Source organism: Pseudophryne corroboree, unplaced genomic scaffold, assembly GCF_028390025.1.
Source record: "Pseudophryne corroboree isolate aPseCor3 unplaced genomic scaffold, aPseCor3.hap2 scaffold_142, whole genome shotgun sequence".
NCBI classification, from domain to species: Eukaryota; Metazoa; Chordata; class Amphibia; order Anura; family Myobatrachidae; genus Pseudophryne; species Pseudophryne corroboree.
In genome coordinates this window covers 919,288-937,609 of record NW_026968046.1, presented here as the reverse complement: position 1 = coordinate 937,609, position 18,322 = coordinate 919,288, and the positions used below count along the sequence as shown (strand labels likewise).

Here is an 18,322-nt window from a genome sequence, read left to right as displayed (position 1 = left end):
TTACCTGGAGGATGAAAGGGCCAAGAAAAGTACTTTTAGCCTTCTGCGTGGTAGGAGTCATACTAGGTAGGCAAGCTGTTTTAGCAGTAGCCAGATCAGCTACAATCTTATTGAGGTCTTCTCCAAAAGGAGATTCAACTGAGGCAGCACAAGGGAACTCTCATCTGGGGACAACAACTGCAGGGAGAACACATATTTTCAGATGAACATGGTAGGGCAGAAGGCTGCCTAATACTGAAGCACCCCCAAACAACAAATCAAATGCAACTTACTTGACAGAGATGTGCCTGAGCAACGGCCCTCCCCAGCCCTATCCCAAATCATACTTATTTTGCATAGGAGATACCATGGTCATGAAGATTGTTCTCCCAGGGTTAGGTTCATTCATTGCATTCTGGGTATGCTGACCCCTGTGATTTCCCCAAATGTGGGAAACTCGACTGCATTATTTGTGGTAGTGGGGGACTGTATTTGTGCTTTCCTCTGGTCAGCTCTGGTAAAATTCAGATTTCTTTGTCTCAGATCTTCCTCTAGCCTTGTTCTTCTTTCGAGAGTTCCCTTGTGCTGCCTCAGTTGGATCTCCTTCACTTGACAGGGGGGTGCCCGAGCAGCGACCCTCCCCAGCTCTAGCCCAACTCCTACTTACCTGCCAGGTGAGATACTATGATCATGAAGTTGCTTCTCCCAGGGCAAGGCTCACCCATTGCACTCTGGGTGTGCTGCCCCTGCGATTTCCCCAAATGTGGGAAACTTGACTGCATAATTTGAGTTTTCCCTGGTCGGCTCTCATGTAATTCAGATCTCTTTGTCTCAGGTCTCTCTCCAGCCTAGTTTGCTGTCTGGTTCCACTTCTTTTTTCTTGAGCCCCTCCCTTCTATACCCTTGTGCACTATCCTGACTTCTCCTCCCGTCTGCTTACTTTGTGCCTCCCAATGCACAATGCAAACTACGGGTAGTGCTGCAGGGCCCACACCCTTTTACTTGCTTTACAGAGCAGCTCTGGAGCTGTTACAGTGCCCAGCTGCTGCAAGAAATCAGCTTGAATGCTTCAGGGGCTGGGGAATGGCCAACATGAGCCCCACACCGAAGGAGGGTGGGGGTGCTTAATGCGAACTAGGGGTCATCCAAGCACCACAAAAGGCCTCCATGCCCTGCACGCTCCTTTTCTCTTTTCATATGCAGACAAGGGTTGAAGCCAACTTTGACCCACTGCTTGGATGACATCACCATATTCAAATCCATCTGCTGCAGGCCATCCCCCAGGAATGCTTGCACTAGTTGTTGCATTTGGTTTGTTGTTTGGGGGTGCTTCAGTATTAGGCAGCCTTCTGCCACCCCATGTTCATCTGAAAATATGTGTTCTCCCTGCAGTTGTTGTCCCCAGATGAGAGTTCCCTTGTGCTGCCTCAGTTGAATCTCCTTTACTTGACAGAGATGTGCCTGAGCAGCGGCCCTCCCCAGCCCTATCCCAAATCATACTTATTTTGCATAGGAGATACTATTGTCATGAAGATTGTTTTCCCAGGGTGAGGTTCATTCATTGCATTCTGGGTATGCTGACCCCTGTGATTTCCCCAAATGTGGGAAACTCGACTGCATTATTTGTGGTAGTGGTGGACTGTGTTTGTGCTTTCCTCTGGTCAGCTCTGGTAAAGTCAGATTTCTTTGTCTCAGATCTTCCTCTAGCCTTGTTCTTCTTTTGAGAGTTCCCTTGTGCTGCCTCAGTTGGATCTCCTTCACTTGAAAGGTAGTGCCCGAGCAGCGACCCTCCCCAGCTCTAGCCCAACTCCTACTAACCTGCCAGGTGAGATACTACGATCATGAAGGTGCTTCTCCCAGGGCAAGGCTCACCCATTGCACTCTGGGTGTGCTGCCCCTTGCGATTTCCCCAAATGTGGGAAACTTGACTGCATAATTTGTGTTTCCCCTGGACGGCTCTCGTATAATTCAGATCTCTTTGTCTCAGGTCTCTCTCCAGCCTAGTATGCTGTCTGTTTCCACTTCTCTTTTCTTGAGCCCCTCCCTTCTATAACCTTGTGCACTATCCTGACTTCTCCTCCCGTCTGCTTACTTTGTGCCTTCCAATGCACAATGCAAACTACAGGTAGTGCTGCAGGGCCCACACCCTTTTACTTGCCTTACAGAGCAGCTCTGGAGCTGTTACAGTACCCAGCTGCTGCAAGAAATCAGCTTGAATGCTTCAGGGGCTGGGGCATGGCCAAAATGAGCCCCACACCGAAGGAGGGTGGGGGTGTTTAATGCGAACTAGGGGTCATCCAAGCGTCGCAAAAGGCCGCCATGCCCTGCATATCCCTTTTCTCTTTTCATAAGCAGACGAGGGTTGAAGCCAACTTTGACCCACTGCTTGGATGACATCACTTGCTGCCTTTCCAATGAAGCAAGTTTAATTTAGTAATAGGTGAAAAACCATCCCTACAAAGGTGTTAATCAGATACTTGGCTTTGTGGACACTTTTCAGAGAACAAATTAGTTAGCATAAAAATAAAGCCAGAAAATGAAGAGCTGTTTAATCACTCAATTGGATTTTTCTGCAAGCGTATTTCTTTTTCTCTGCAACCCACTGCTAAGTTGTGCTTCCTAGCTGTTCTTTTATAAAATCACTTAATCAAATCTAACTCTGATTACATCAGAGAAGGCCAGGTACCCTACACCATAAGAGGGGGTTTGAAATTTTGACTTGTCTACTTAAAGATCACCAAAATCTGATGACAAGGTCAATAACATCCCTGGGTGGGATTGAACCACCAACCCTTTGGTTAATAACCAAACACACTAACCGATTGCACCACCGAGACACTTTGCAAAAGTACATACTGACAAAGGTTAATAAGCATTCATCTAGAACGTTTCCTAGAAAACTTTAAAAAGTCAATAATCTGGAGAGTTTTTGTAAGATGTTTCTTCCATCAACCAATGAAGAAACGCATTGGTACTTTCCCATGATGAGTGAGTGCTTCAGGAACTCTTGCACTTACATGTGCAGCAGAGTACTGCAATGGAAGCATGCTGGGCCCCTTAACCCAGAGGTAGGCAGATTGAAACTATCCTCTGCTATATGCATTTTTTTTTGTTAATTAAAGTAATCCAAAACTGGGATTGATATTTTTGCTCTTTTATTTTTACTTAAAGTACAATAACTTTTACCATTTTAATTTGTTTTAATAGTATATTGACAGTATTGTTTTCTTTCAAAAATCCACTTAATTTTCTTTACCCTATTATTAAAATGGTAATTGACAAAAACAAACTACATTGTCACCAGAAGAGCAATACAAAATGTACAAGTGATATATTAAAATCATCTTTCCAGCTTGAATTTCAATGATGCATTGGGGCAACGATTTTGTGAGAAACATCTTCACCCTTAAATAAAGATTTTCTTAATTCCTTACCTGTGTGCTAATTAGATATCACCTTGTTTTCACATTAAACAGACTTCCACATGAGAAAGCAGCAAGGATGCAGTGGCGTTAATGTTTCCTGGTGTCAACCTGTATTATTTCAGTAGATATTGAAATGAGGATGCATCTTGCTGCCTTTCCAATGAAGCAAGTTTAATTTAGTAATAGGTGAAAAACCATCCCTACAAAGATGTTAATCAGATACTTGGCTTTGTGGACACTTTTCAGAGAACAAATTTGTTAGCATAAAAATAAAGCCAGAAAATGAAGAGCTGTTTAATCACTCAATTTGATTTTTTTGCCAGCATATTTCTTTTTCTCTGCAAACCACTGCTAAATTGTGCTTCCTAGCTGTTTTTATAAAATCACTGAATCAAATCTAACTCTGATTACATCAGAGAAGGCCAGGTACCCTACACCATAACAGGGGTTTTTGAAATTTTGACTTGTCTACTTAAAGATCACCAAAATCTGATAACAAGGTCAATTACATCCCTGGGTGGGATTGAACCACCAACCTTTTGGTTAATAGCTGTACACACTAACTGATTGCGCCACAGCGACACTTTGCAAAAGTACATACTGACAAAGGCTAATAAGCATTCATCTAGAACGTTTCCTAGAAAAACTTTAAATAGTCAATAATCTGGAGAGTTTTTGTAAGATGTTTCTTCCATCAACCAATGAAGAAACACATTGGTACTTTCCCATGATGAGTGAGTGCTTCAGGATCTCTTGCAATTACATGTGCAGCAGAGTACTGTAATGGAAGCATGCTGGGTCCATAGCCCAGAGGTAGGCAGATTGAAACTATCCTCTGCTATATGCGTTTTTTTTTTGTTAATTAAAGTAATCCAAAACTGGGATTGATATTTTTGCTCTTTTATTTTTACTTAAAGTACAATAACTTTTACCATTTTCATTTGTTTTAATAGTATATTGACAGTATTGTTTTCTTTCAAAAATCCACTTAATTTTCTTTACCCGATTATTAAAATGGTAATTGACAAAAACAAACTACATTGTCACCAGAAGAGCAATACAAAATGTACAAGTGATATATTAAAATCATCTTTCCAGCTTGAATTTCAATGATGCATTGGGGCAACGATTTTGTGAGAAACATCTTCACCCTTAAATAAATATTTTCTTAATTCCTTACCTGTGTGCTAATTAGATATCACCTTGTTTTCACATTAAACAGACTTCCACATGAGAAAGCACAAAGGATGCAGTGGCGTTAATGTTTCCTGGTGTCAACCTGTATTATTTCAGTAGATATTGAAATGAGGATGCATCTTGCTGCCTTTCCAATGAAGCAAGTTTAATTTAGTAATAGGTTAAAAACCATCCCTACAAATGTGTTAATCAGAAACTTGGCTTTGTGGACACTTTTCAGAGAACAAATTTGTTAGCATAAAAATAAAGCCAGAAAATGAAAAGCTGTTTAATCACTCAATTGGATTTTTTTGCCAGCATATTTCTTTTTCTCTGCAACCCACTGCTAAATTGTGCTTCCTAGCTGTTTTTATAAAATCACTGAATCAAATCTAACTCTGATTACATCAGAGAAGGCCAGGTACCCTACACCATAAGAGGGGGTTTGAAATTTTCACTTGTCTACATAAAGATCACCAAAATCTGATAACAAGGTCAATTACGTCCCTGGGTGGGATTGAACCACCAACCTTTTGGTTAATAGCCTTACACAGTAACTGATTGCGCCACAGCAACACTTTGTAAAAGTCTATACTGACAAAGGCTAATAAGCATTCATCTAGAACGATTCCTAGAAACATTTTAAAAAGTCAATAATGTGGAGAGTTTTTGTAAGATGTTTCTTCCATCAACCAATGAAGAAACACATTGGTACTTTCCCATGATGAGTGAGTGCTTCAGGATCTCTTGCACTTACATGTGCAGCAGAGTACTGTAATGGAAGCATGCTGGGTCCATAACCCAGAGGTAGGCAGATTGAAACTATCCTTTGCTATATGCATTTTTTTTTTGTTCATTAAAGTAATCCAAAACTGGGATTGATATTTTAGCTTTTATTTTTACTTAAAGTACAATAACTTTTACCATTTTAATTTGTTTTAGTGCAAATGGCATATCAGCAGTCAGCACTAACTGGTGACATGCCATTTGTACAAGTAAGCCATGTGTGACTAATATATAAACATGCTTTATTAAATAACACCTCAAACTATCATACCCAGGATTCAAACCTATAACCTGTTGAATTCTAATCAAACACCCTACCCATGGAGCTACTTGATCCTGCATCTTTTCTAACCTCCAAAAACAGATTCAGTTGCATTTTCCAGCGTGTTTTGTTTGCGCCTTTGCAAATGTCTTACATCGACAAACTTATTTAGTACTATTTTGCAAATAGGGTTACATTGTCGCAACATTGTGCTCCCTAATTGCTTGATTTTTTAAATGCAACAATTGATAAAGACACCTGATAATTGCTCTGTGGAGTCTTATTTTGTGTTTTGTGTTTAGTCTTTAGATCTGAATTTGAATGTACTTGTGAACTAACTTAATTTCCTACTTCTAAATTCATTCCTAAATTCACTACTTACATGAATCCTGTAGTTGGGCATTTTGGGACTTCGATTGTGGGCATTGTTTTGTGTCCAGACCAGCAGCAGGTGGTGTGCATTTGCTGGAAAGGCATCGAAGACCTCCGATATGCTGCATCTCCTGATGTGTGTCTCCCTCAAGTGGCTGTCAGCAAATGCCTGCTAGACACCCCATTCCAAGCTGATTGTGACATCATGGAACATGCATCATAGAACAGGCATGCTAAAACATGGGTCTTCAACCTGCGACCCTCCAGCTGCTGTGGAACTACACATCCCAGCATGCCCTGCCTCAGTTTTAGCATACCTTAATAGCAAAACTGTGGCAGGGCATGCTGGGATGTGTAGTTTCACAGCAGCTGGAGGGCCACAGGATGAAGACCCATGTGCTAGAGCCAAGCCGCAGGTACATTGAATGCTAGCAAGCTGAATATTTAAATCCTTTTTGTTCCGCAGCATTCCAATGCGGAAGATTCCATGGAACCAGAGATCCTTCCATTGAGAAGGACATGCTGCCTGGATGACTACACTGTGCAAATTAAATCACGGAGCCAGTTGGCTTGTGGGTGGCTCTGGTGACTGGGTGGTTGGGTGGGTGGTGTGTCGGAAGTGGAGCGCATGCAAATGATTGTGTATCATCCAGCTAGTGAGAGAGAAAACTCATGCAGGAGTGTTCCTGCTTGTCAGTGGGTTATGCACCTTGCCAGACGTTAAATCTACATAGAGCAGCTGGAGGGGACAAGAGCAGGTTTGCAAAATATAGATAGAAGAGCATATATGCTGGCGCATTCTCCATGATTGTGTCAGCTTATGTTTTGGTGCACTGCACTTTCCTCCACTAAGTTTTAGCCATTTTTGTTAAGCTCAAGTGTAGTTGCTTCTCGGCCTTTTGGCTGTGATCTTGTATCGTGGTTGAAGGGTCTGCTGGAGGGAGGGATTGTTTTCTTCATTGGCGAAAGACCAAAGATATTCCAGGATGGAAGGCTTGGGAACACTATCTGTTTTTCAGTTGTGGAAGAGCACAGAGGTCGGATTGGACTACATTCTATAGTAAAGGATATCTTTCTATTTATTGACCCTCCCCTTATATGTGTCTGTGTTACAATAAAGCTTCGGTTTTGTGAATCCCTCACCCTCTTACACTCCACACCCATAGCCTTATTAACTGTTGTATTATTGTATACTTTAAATGTATAGTGCAGTTCATGATTTATAGTGTAGACTGGCCTGTGCTGTAGTTCTTGAACTGTACTATACCGTCAGCATTTGTATTGTGTTTTGGCTGTGCTGCAACACTGTATTTATGTGTGCAATGTTTATGTATGTTTTTTTTTTATGTCAATAAAGACTGCTTTTTCAAGCCAATATCTGAAAACAATCAATGTTTATCTTTGATGGCAATAAAAGTGGTATGATATTTGATGCTTTTGAAATCCAATATCTGATATGTCCCCTATCTGGGAACCATATATTAAATGGCTTTTCAGAAAAGGGAGATGGGAGAAGAGCTTTCATTACTTGTAGGACCGATGCACATAAAGAAGCAAAAAAACATACATAAACATTACACACATAAGTACCGCGTTGCGGCACAGCCAAAACACAATAGAAATGCTGATGGTATAGTACAGTTCAAGAACTACAGCACAGGCCAGCCTACACTATAAATCATGAACTGCACTATACATTTAAACTGTACAATAATACAACAGTTAATAAGGCTATGGGTGTGGAGTGTAAGAGGGTGAGGGAATCACAAGCCCAAAGCTTTATTGAAAGACTGACACATATAAGGGGAGGTTTAATAAATAGAAAGACATCCTTTACTATAGAATGTAGTCCAATCCGACCTCTGTGCTCTTCCACAACTGAAAAACAGATAGTGTTCCCAAGCCTTCCATCCTGGAATATCTTTGGTCTTTCGCCAATGAAGAAAGCAATCCCTCCCTCCAGCAGACCCTTCAACCACAATACAAGATCACAGCCAAAAGGCCGAGAAGCAACTACACTTGAGCTTAACAAAAATGGCTAAAACTTAGTGGAGGAAAGTGCAGTGCACCAAAACATAAGCTGACACAATCATGGAGAATGCGCCAGCATATATGCTCTTCTATCTATATTTTGCAAACATGCTCTTGTCCCCTCCAGCTGCTCTATGTAGATTTAACGTCTGGCAAGGTGCATAACCCACTGACAAGCAGGCACACTCCTGCATGAGTTTTCACTCTCACTAGCTGGATGATACACAATCATTTGCATGTGCTCCACCTCCGACACACCACCCACCCAACCACCCAGTCACCAGAGCCACCCACAAACCAACTGGCTCCGTGATTTAATTTGCACAGTGTAGTCATCCAGGCAGCATGTCCTTCTCAATGGAAGGATCTCTGGTTCCATGGAATCTTCCGCATTGGAATGCTGCGGAACAAAAAGGATTTAAATATTCAGCTTGCTAGCATTCAATGTACCTGCGGCTTGGCTCTAGCACATGGGTCTTCATCCTGTGGCCCTCCAGCTGCTGTGAAACTACACATCCCAGCACGCCCTGCCACAGTTTTGCTATAAGGTATGCTAAAACTGAGGCAGGGCATGCTGGGATGTGTAGTTCCACAGCAGCTGGAGGGTCGCAGGTTGAAGACCCATGTTTTAGCATGCCTGTTCTATGATGCATGTTCCGTGATGTCACAATCAGCTTGGAATGGGGTGTCTAGCAGGCATTTGCTGACAGCCACTTGAGGGAGACACACATCAGGAGATGCAGCATATCGGAGGTCTTTGATGCCTTTCCAGCAAATGCACACCACCTGCTGCTGGTCTGGACACAAAACAATGCCCACAATCGAAGTCCCAAAATGCCCAACTACAGGATTCATGTAAGTAGTGAATTTAGGAATGAATTTAGAAGTAGGAAATTAAGTTAGTTCACAAGTACATTCAAATTCAGATCTAAAGTCTAGGTAGGCCTCACGTCCTGGCAGCCGCCAGCATTTAAAAATGCCTTGATTAGAGGTACGGAATTAAATGTAGATAAGAAGTAGACACAAAATAAGACTCCGCAGAGCAGTTATCAGGTGTTTTTATCAATTGTTGCATTTAAAAAATCAAGCAATTAGGGAACACAATGTTGCAACAATGTAACCCTATTTGCAAAATAGTACTAAATAAGTTTGTCGATGTAAGACATTTGCAAAGGCGCATCCAAAACACGCTGGAAAATGCAACTGAATCTGTTTTTGGAGGCTAGAATAGGAAATGTGCATCGGTCCTACAAGTACTGAAAGCTCTTCTCCCATCTCCCTTTTCTGAAAAGCCATTTAATATATGGTTCCCAGATAGGGGACATATCAGATATTGCCTTTCAAAAGCAGCAAATATCATACCACTTCTATTGCCATCAAAGATAAACATTGATTGTTTTCAGATATTGGATTGAAAAAGCAGTCTTTATTGACATAAAGAAGCAAAAAAACATACATAAACATTACACACATAAGTACTGTGTTGCAGCACAGCCAAAACACAATACAAATGCTGTCGGTATAGTACAGTTCAAGAACTACAGTACAGGTCAGCCTACACTATAAATCATGAACTGCACTATACATTTAAACAATACAATAGTTAATAAGGCTATGGGTGTGGAGTGTAAGAGGGTGACGGAATCACAAGCCCAAAGCTTTATTGAAAGACAGACACATATAAAGGGAGGATTAATAAATACAAAGATACCCTTTACTATAGAATGTAGTCCAATCCGGTCTTTCAACTCTTCCACAACTGAAAAACGGATAGTGTTCCCAAGCCTTCCATCCTGGAATATCTTCAGTCTCTCGCCAATGAAGAAAACAATCCCTCCAGCAGACTCTTCAACCACAATACAATATCACAGCCAAAAGAGCGAGAAGCAACTACACTTGCGTTTAAACAAAATGGCTAAAACTTAGTGGAGGAAAGTGCAGTGCACCAAAACATAAGCTGACACAATCATGGAGAATGCGCCAGCATATATGCTCTTCTGTGTATATTTTCCAAACCTGCTCTTGTCCCCTCCAGTTGCTCCATGTAGATTTGACGTCTGGCAAGGTGCATAACTCACTGACAAGCAGGCACACTCCTGCATGAGTTTTCTCTCTCACTAGCTGGATGATACACATTCATTTGCATGTGCTCCACCTCCGACACACCGCCCACCCAACCACCCAGTCACCAGAGCCACCCACAAGCCAACTGGCTCCGTGATTTAATTTGCACAGTGCAGTCATCCAGGCAGCATGTCCTTCTCAATGGAATAATCTCTGGTTCCATGGAATCTTCCGCATTGGAATGCTGCGGAACAAAAAGGATTTAAACATTCAGCTTGCTAGCATTCAATGTACCTGCGGTTTGGTTCTAGCACATGGGTCTTCATCCTGTGGCCCTCCAGCTGCTGTGAAACTACACATCCCAGCATGCCCTGCCACAGTTTTGCTATTAAGGTATGCTAAAACTGAGGCAGGGCATGCTGGGATATGTAGTTCCACAGCAGCTGGAGGGTCGCAGGTTGAAGACCCATGTTCTAGCATGCCTGTTCTATGATGCATGTTCCGTGATGTCACAATCAGCTTGGAATGGGGTGTCTAGCATGCATTTGCTGACAGCCACTTGAGGCAGACACACATCAGGAGATGCAGCATATCGGAGGTCTTCGATGCCTTTCCAGCAAATGCACACCACCAGCTGCTGGTCTGGACACAAAACAATGCCCACAATTGAAGGCTCAAAATGCCCAACTACAGGATTAATGTAAGTAGTGAATTTAGGAATGAGTTTAGAAGTAGGAAATTAAGTTAGTTCACAAGTACATTCAAATTCAGATCTAAAGACTAGGTAGGCCTCACGTCCTGGCAGCACCCAGCATTTAAAAATGCCTTGATTATAGGTAGGGAATTAAATGTAGATAAGAAGTAGACACAAAAGAAGACTCCACAGAGCAATTATCAGGTGTCTTTATCAATTTTTGCATTTAAAAAATCAAGCAATTAGGGAACACAATGTTGCGACAATGTAACCCTATTTGCAAAATAGTACTAAATAAGTTTGTCGATGTAAGACATTTGCAAAGGCGCAAACAAAACACGCTGGAAAATGCAACTGAATCTGTTTTTGGAGGTTAGAATAGATGCAGGATCAAGTAGCTCAATGGGTAGGGTGTTTGATTAGAATTTAACAGGTTATAGGTTTGAATCCTGGGTATGATAGTTTGAGGTGTTATTTAATAAAGTATGTTTTTATATTAGTCACACATGGCTTACTTGTACAAATGGCATGTCACCAGTTAGTGCTGACTGCTGATATGCCATTTACACAAACATGCCATGTGTGACTGTATATGCATTTAAGGAGGGCACCCCTGCAATACCACAAACCATTGAGTGTCAAGTATACTAGATATATCTTCATATCTCATGTGCTTTCTCTGAGACCAATCTTGTTATGCCCCTTCCCCACAAGGCATGCGCCTTTTGTCCATATTGCAAAAATGGGGGGGAGGGCATATAATTCTCTGTCACAGGGCACCAAAAAGTCTAGTTATGGCTCTGGTATGCATTATGTAATCTGGCAGACCATCTCTCCAACACTGGCTGGTTGGAATAGAAATCCGGTTATCTATGTGAGCAAATGACCATCAACGATTTACTCTCAAACACTAAAAAATGGACAAAAATGGTCCCCTAAACAAATTGGTTAAATTTTGGGTTTAACCAATTTGTGTAATGACCATTTTTGACCACTTTTCTAGTGTTTGGGAGCAAATGGTTAATTGACATTTGCTCCTATACATTACCAGATTTTCATTCCATCCATCCAGACTGGATAGATAGCCTGACAGATAATTGTGTAGTGTACGCCCAGGATAACTGTTAGTCATGCTTTATTTTATGGCGGCACATAAATGGGTGGACAGATCCAGGGCAAGCACTGCCCACTCATGCATAGTTGTCAACTGATGTGAAGTTCCAGGGGGCAATCTCAGTTATAAAGAGAAGTATCTGGAAATTGTCCCTAGTTAAAAAAAAAAAAAAAAAAATTTGATCAACTCCATTTATTTAGTATGATATCCCAGGTGATAGGATGCCGGCAGTCAGAACAACATACTTTATTAAATAACACATCTCAAACTACCATACCCAGGATTCAAACCTATAACCTGTTGAATTCTAATCAAACACCCTACCTATTGAGCTATTTGATCCTGCATAAAAATTGTGAACATTATATGAAGCTATTGGTACTTTGCAAAAAAAAAGAATCAGCATTACAACGCAGCAGATCCATGCAGTTTGCAGCCACACACTACATGTATCTGCTCAGCCACAATGCTGATTATTTCTTCACAAAGTACAAGGTGAGCTCCAAACAGAATTCTCTAGCTTAGAATTATACCTTTCTTTGCCAAACCTAGAAGTCGGGCCCCCCACCCTGGGATCCCCCAGAGGGAGGCCTGCACCGTCATGCGGCAGGCTTGTCCGTTTTGGAAGCAGGCTGATGGGCAGCCCAGGATTGCTTCAGTCTGGGCTTGGCAGGTCTGGAAACATGAGCTTGCTTTGGGTATGCCTGACCTTGGGTACGCTTTACCTGGAGGATGAAAGGGCCAAGAAAAGTACTTTTAGCCTTCTGCGTGGTAGGAGTCATACTAGGTAGGCAAGCTGTTTTAGCAGTAGCCAGATCAGCTACAATCTTATTGAGGTCTTCTCCAAAAGGAGATTCAACTGAGGCAGCACAAGGGAACTCTCATCTGGGGACAACAACTGCAGGGAGAACACATATTTTCAGATGAACATGGTAGGGCAGAAGGCTGCCTAATACTAAAGCACCCCCAAACAACAAATCAAATGCAACTTACTTGACAGAGATGTGCCTGAGCAACGGCCCTCCCCAGCCCTATCCCAAATCATACTTATTTTGCATAGGAGATACCATGGTCATGAAGATTGTTCTCCCAGGGTTAGGTTCATTCATTGCATTCTGGGTATGCTGACCCCTGTGATTTCCCCAAATGTGGGAAACTCGACTGCATTATTTGTGGTAGTGGGGGACTGTGTTTGTGCTTTCCTCTGGTCAGCTCTGGTAAAAGTCAGATTTCTTTGTCTCAGATCTTCCTCTAGCCTTTGTCTTCTTTCGAGAGTTCCCTTGTGCTGCCTCAGTTGGATCTCCTTCACTTGACAGGGGGGTGCCCGAGCAGCGACCCTCCCCAGCTCTAGCCCAACTCCTACTTACCTGCCAGGTGAGATACTATGATCATGAAGTTGCTTCTCCCAGGGCAAGGCTCACCCATTGCACTCTGGGTGTGCTGCCCCTGCGATTTCCCCAAATGTGGGAAACTTGACTGCATAATTTGAGTTTTCCCTGGTCGGCTCTCATGTAATTCAGATCTCTTTGTCTCAGGTCTCTCTCCAGCCTAGTTTGCTGTCTGGTTCCACTTCTTTTTTCTTGAGCCCCTCCCTTCTATACCCTTGTGCACTATCCTGACTTCTCCTCCCGTCTGCTTACTTTGTGCCTCCCAATGCACAATGCAAACTACGGGTAGTGCTGCAGGGCCCACACCCTTTTACTTGCTTTACAGAGCAGCTCTGGAGCTGTTACAGTGCCCAGCTGCTGCAAGAAATCAGCTTGAATGCTTCAGGGGCTGGGGAATGGCCAACATGAGCCCCACACCGAAGGAGGGTGGGGGTGCTTAATGCGAACTAGGGGTCATCCAAGCACCACAAAAGGCCTCCATGCCCTGCACGCTCCTTTTCTCTTTTCATATGCAGACGAGGGTTGAAGCCAACTTTGACCCACTGCTTGGAAGACATCACCATATTCAAATCCATCTGCTGCAGGCCATCCCCCAGGAATGCTTGCACTAGTTGTTGCATTTGGTTTGTTGTTTGGGGGTGCTTCAGTATTAGGCAGCCTTCTGCCACCCCATGTTCATCTGAAAATATGTGTTCTCCCTGCAGTTGTTGTCCCCAGATGAGAGTTCCCTTGTGCTGCCTCAGTTGAATCTCCTTTACTTGACAGAGATGTGCCTGAGCAACGGCCCTCCCCAGCCCTATCCCAAATCATACTTATTTTGCATAGGAGATACTATTGTCATGAAGATTGTTCTCCCAGGGTGAGGTTCATTCATTGCATTCTGGGTATGCTGACCCCTGTGATTTCCCCAAATGTGGGAAACTCGACTGCATTATTTGTGGTAGTGGTGGACTGTGTTTGTGCTTTCCTCTGGTCAGCTCTGGTAAAAGTCAGATTTCTTTGTCTCAGATCTTCCTCTAGCCTTGTTCTTCTTTTGAGAGTTCCCTTGTGCTGCCTCAGTTGGATCTCCTTCACTTGAAAGGTAGTGCCCGAGCAGCGACCCTCCCCAGCTCTAGCCCAACTCCTACTAACCTGCCAGGTGAGATACTATGATCATGAAGGTGCTTCTCCCAGGGCAAGGCTCACCCATTGCACTCTGGGTGTGCTGCCCCTTGCGATTTCCCCAAATGTGGGAAACTTGACTGCATAATTTGTGTTTCCCCTGGACGGCTCTCGTATAATTCAGATCTCTTTGTCTCAGGTCTCTCTCCAGCCTAGTATGCTGTCTGTTTCCACTTCTCTTTTCTTGAGCCCATCCCTTCTATAACCTTGTGCACTATCCTGACTTCTCCTCCCGTCTGCTTACTTTGTGCCTTCCAATGCACAATGCAAACTACAGGTAGTGCTGCAGGGCCCACACCCTTTTACTTGCCTTACAGAGCAGCTCTGGAGCTGTTACAGTACCCAGCTGCTGCAAGAAATCAGCTTGAATGCTTTAGGGGCTGGGGCATGGCCAACATGAGCCCCACACCGAAGGAGGGTGGGGGTGTTTAATGCGAACTAGGGGTCATCCAAGCGTCGCAAAAGGCCGCCATGCCCTGCATATCCCTTTTCTCTTTTCATAAGCAGACGAGGGATGAAGCCAACTTTGACCCACTGCTTGGATGACATCACTTGCTGCCTTTCCAATGAAGCAAGTTTAATTTAGTAATAAGTGAAAAACCATCCCTACAAAGGTGTTAATCAGATACTTGGCTTTGTGGACACTTTTCAGAGAACAAATTTGTTAGCATAAAAATAAAGCCAGAAAATGAAGAGCTGTTTAATCACTCAATTGGATTTTTCTGCAAGCGTATTTCTTTTTCTCTGCAACCCACTGCTAAGTTGTGCTTCCTAGCTGTTCTTTTATAAAATCACTTAATCAAATCTAACTCTGATTACATCAGAGAAGGCCAGGTACCCTACACCATAAGAGGGGGTTTGAAATTTTGACTTGTCTACTTAAAGATCACCAAAATCTGATAACAAGGAAAATTACGTCCCTGGGTAGGATTGAACCACCAACCTTTTGGTTAATAACCGAACACGCTAACTGATTGCGCCACAGAGACACATTGCAAAAGTATATACTGACAAAGGCTAATAAGCATTCATCTAGAACGTTTCCTAGAAAAACTTTAAAAAGTCAATAATCTGGAGAGTTTTTGTAAGATGTTTCTTCCATCAACCAATGAAGAAACACATTGGTACTTTCCCATGATGAGTGAGTGCTTCAGGATCTCTTGCACTTACATGTGCAGCAGAGTACTGCAATGGAAGCATGCTGGGCCCATAACCCAGAGGTAGGCAGATTGAAACTATCCTCTGCTATATGCATTTTTTTTTTGTTAATTAAAGTAATCCAAAACTGGGATTGATATTTTTGCTCTTTTATTTTTACTTAAAGTACAATAACTTTTATTATTTTAATTTGTTTTAATAGTATATTGACAGTATTGTTTTCTTTCAAAAATCCACTTAATTTTCTTTACCCTATTATTCAAATGGTAATTGACAAAAACAAACTACATTGTCACCAGAAGAGCAATACAAAATGTACAAGTGATATATTAAAATCATCTTTCCAGCTTGAATTTCAATGATGCATTGGGGCAACGATTTTGTGAGAAACCTCTTCACCCTTAAATAAAGATTTTCTTAATTCCTTACCTGTGTGCTAATTAGATATCACCTTGTTTTCACATTAAACAGACTTCCACATGAGAAAGCAGCAAGGATGCAGTGGCGTTAATGTTTCCTGGTGTCAACCTGTATTATTTCAGTAGATATTGAAATGAGGATGCATATTGCTGCCTTTCCAATGAAGCATGTTTAATTTAGTAATAGGTGAAAAACCATCCCTACAAAGGTGTTAATCAGATACTTGGCTTTGTGGACTCTTTTCAGAGAACAAATTTGTTAGCATAAAAATAAAGCCAGAAAATGAAGAGCTGTTTAATCACTCAATTGGATTTTTCTGCCAGCATATTTCTTTTTCTCTGCAACCCACTGCTAAATTGTGCTTCCTAGCTGTTTTTTTTCATAAAATCACTTAATCAAATCTAACTGATTACATCAGAGTAGGCCAGGTACCCTACACCATAAGAGAGGGTTTGAAATTTTGACTTGTCTACTTAAATATCACCAAAATCTGATCACAAGGTCAATTACGTCCCTGGGTGGGATTGAACCACCAACTTTTTGGTTAATAGCCGTACACACTAACTGATTGCGCTACAGCGACACTTTGTGAAAGTACATACTGACAAAGGCTAATAAGCATTCATCTAGAACGTTTCCTAGAAAAACTTTAAATAGTCAATAATCTGGAGAGTTTTTGTAAGATGTTTCTTCCATCAACCAATGAAGAAACACATTGGTACTTTCCCATGATGAGTGAGTGCTTCAGGATCTCTTGCACTTACATGTGCAGCAGAGTACTGTAATGGAAGCATGCTGGGTCCATAACCCAGAGGTAGGCAGATTGAAATTATCCTCTGCTATATGCATTTTTTTTGTTAATTAAAGTAATCCAAAACTGGGATTGATATTTTTGCTCTTTTTATTTTACTTAAAGTACAATAACTTTTACCTTTTTAATTTGTTTTAATAGTATATAGACAGTATTGTTTTCTTTCAAAAATCCACTTAATTTTCTTTACCCGATTATTAAAATGGTAATTGACAAAAACAAACTACATTGTCACCAGAAGAGCAATACAAAATGTACAAGTGATATATTAAAATCATCTTTCCAGCTTGAATTTCAATGATGCATTGGGGCAACGATTTTGTGAGAAACATCTTACCCTTAAATAAAGATTTTCTTAATTCCTTACCTGTGTGCTAATTAGATATCACCTTGTTTTCACATTAAACAGACTTCCACATGAGAAAGCAGCAAGGATGCAGTGGCGTTAATGTTTCCTGGTGTCAACCTGTATTATTTCAGTAGATATTGAAATGAGGATGCATCTTGCTGCCTTTCCAATGAAGCAAGTTTAATTTAGTAATAGGTGAAAAACCATCCCTACAAAGATGTTAATCCGATACTTGGCTTTGTGGACACTTTTCAGAGAACAAATTAGTTAGCATAAAAATAAAGCCAGAAAATGAAGAGCTGTTTAATCACTCAATTGGATTTTTCTGCCAGCATATTTCATTTTCTCTGCAAACCACTGCTAAATTGTGCTTCCTAGCTGTTTTTTGATAAAATCACTTAATCAAATCTAACTCTGATTACATCAGAGTAGGCCAGGTACCCTACACCATAAGAGGGGGTTTGAAATTTTGACTTGTCTACTTAAAGATCACCAAAATCTGATGACAAGGTCAATAACATCCCTGGGTGGGATTGAACCACCAACCCTTTGGTTAATAACCAAACACACTAACCGATTACACCACAGAGACACTTTGCAAAAGTACATACTGACAAAGGCTAATAAGCATTCATCTAGAACGTTTCCTAGAAAACTTTAAAAAGTCAATAATCTGGAGAGTTTTTGTAAGATGTTTCTTCCATCAACCAATGAAGAAACGCATTGGTACTTTCCCATGATGAGTGAGTGCTTCAGGATCTCTTGCACTTACATGTGCAGCAGAGTACTGCAATGGAAGCATGCTGGGCCCCTTAACCCAGAGGTAGGCAGATTGAAACTATCCTCTGCTATATGCATTTTTTTTTTGTTAATTAAAGTAATCCAAAACTGGGATTGATATTTTTGCTCTTTTATTTTTACTTAAAGTACAATAACTTTTACCATTTTAATTTGTTTTAATAGTATATTGACAGTATTGTTTTCTTTCAAAAATCCACTTAATTTTCTTTACCCTATTATTAAAATGGTAATTGACAAAAACAAACTACATTGTCACCAGAAGAGCAATACAAAATGTACAAGTGATATATTAAAATCATCTTTCCAGCTTGAATTTCAATGGTGCATTGGG

General features: G+C 41.4%; 8 non-coding genes across 8 annotated transcripts; all 8 read left to right on the top strand.

Moving 5' to 3' along the window:
- Positions 1-322: 322 nt before the first annotated feature.
- LOC134996128 (U1 spliceosomal RNA) lies at positions 323-486 on the top strand. Its single transcript, XR_010198835.1, has one exon. It is a non-coding gene; the product is annotated as a U1 spliceosomal RNA (small nuclear RNA).
- A 152-nt stretch (positions 487-638) lies between these two features.
- On the top strand, positions 639-801 carry LOC134996499 (U1 spliceosomal RNA). Its single transcript, XR_010199189.1, has one exon. It is a non-coding gene; the product is annotated as a U1 spliceosomal RNA (small nuclear RNA).
- A 674-nt stretch (positions 802-1,475) lies between these two features.
- LOC134996235 (U1 spliceosomal RNA) lies at positions 1,476-1,639 on the top strand. Its single transcript, XR_010198940.1, has one exon. It is a non-coding gene; the product is annotated as a U1 spliceosomal RNA (small nuclear RNA).
- Positions 1,640-1,789: 150 nt separating this feature from the next.
- Positions 1,790-1,953, top strand: LOC134996361 (U1 spliceosomal RNA). The gene has a single exon (XR_010199061.1). It is a non-coding gene; the product is annotated as a U1 spliceosomal RNA (small nuclear RNA).
- Positions 1,954-12,946: 10,993 nt separating this feature from the next.
- On the top strand, positions 12,947-13,110 carry LOC134996166 (U1 spliceosomal RNA). The gene has a single exon (XR_010198873.1). It is a non-coding gene; the product is annotated as a U1 spliceosomal RNA (small nuclear RNA).
- Positions 13,111-13,262: 152 nt separating this feature from the next.
- LOC134996498 (U1 spliceosomal RNA) lies at positions 13,263-13,425 on the top strand. The gene has a single exon (XR_010199188.1). It is a non-coding gene; the product is annotated as a U1 spliceosomal RNA (small nuclear RNA).
- Positions 13,426-14,099: 674 nt separating this feature from the next.
- On the top strand, positions 14,100-14,263 carry LOC134996222 (U1 spliceosomal RNA). The gene has a single exon (XR_010198927.1). It is a non-coding gene; the product is annotated as a U1 spliceosomal RNA (small nuclear RNA).
- Positions 14,264-14,414: 151 nt separating this feature from the next.
- LOC134996365 (U1 spliceosomal RNA) lies at positions 14,415-14,578 on the top strand. The gene has a single exon (XR_010199065.1). It is a non-coding gene; the product is annotated as a U1 spliceosomal RNA (small nuclear RNA).
- Positions 14,579-18,322: the final 3,744 nt, after the last annotated feature.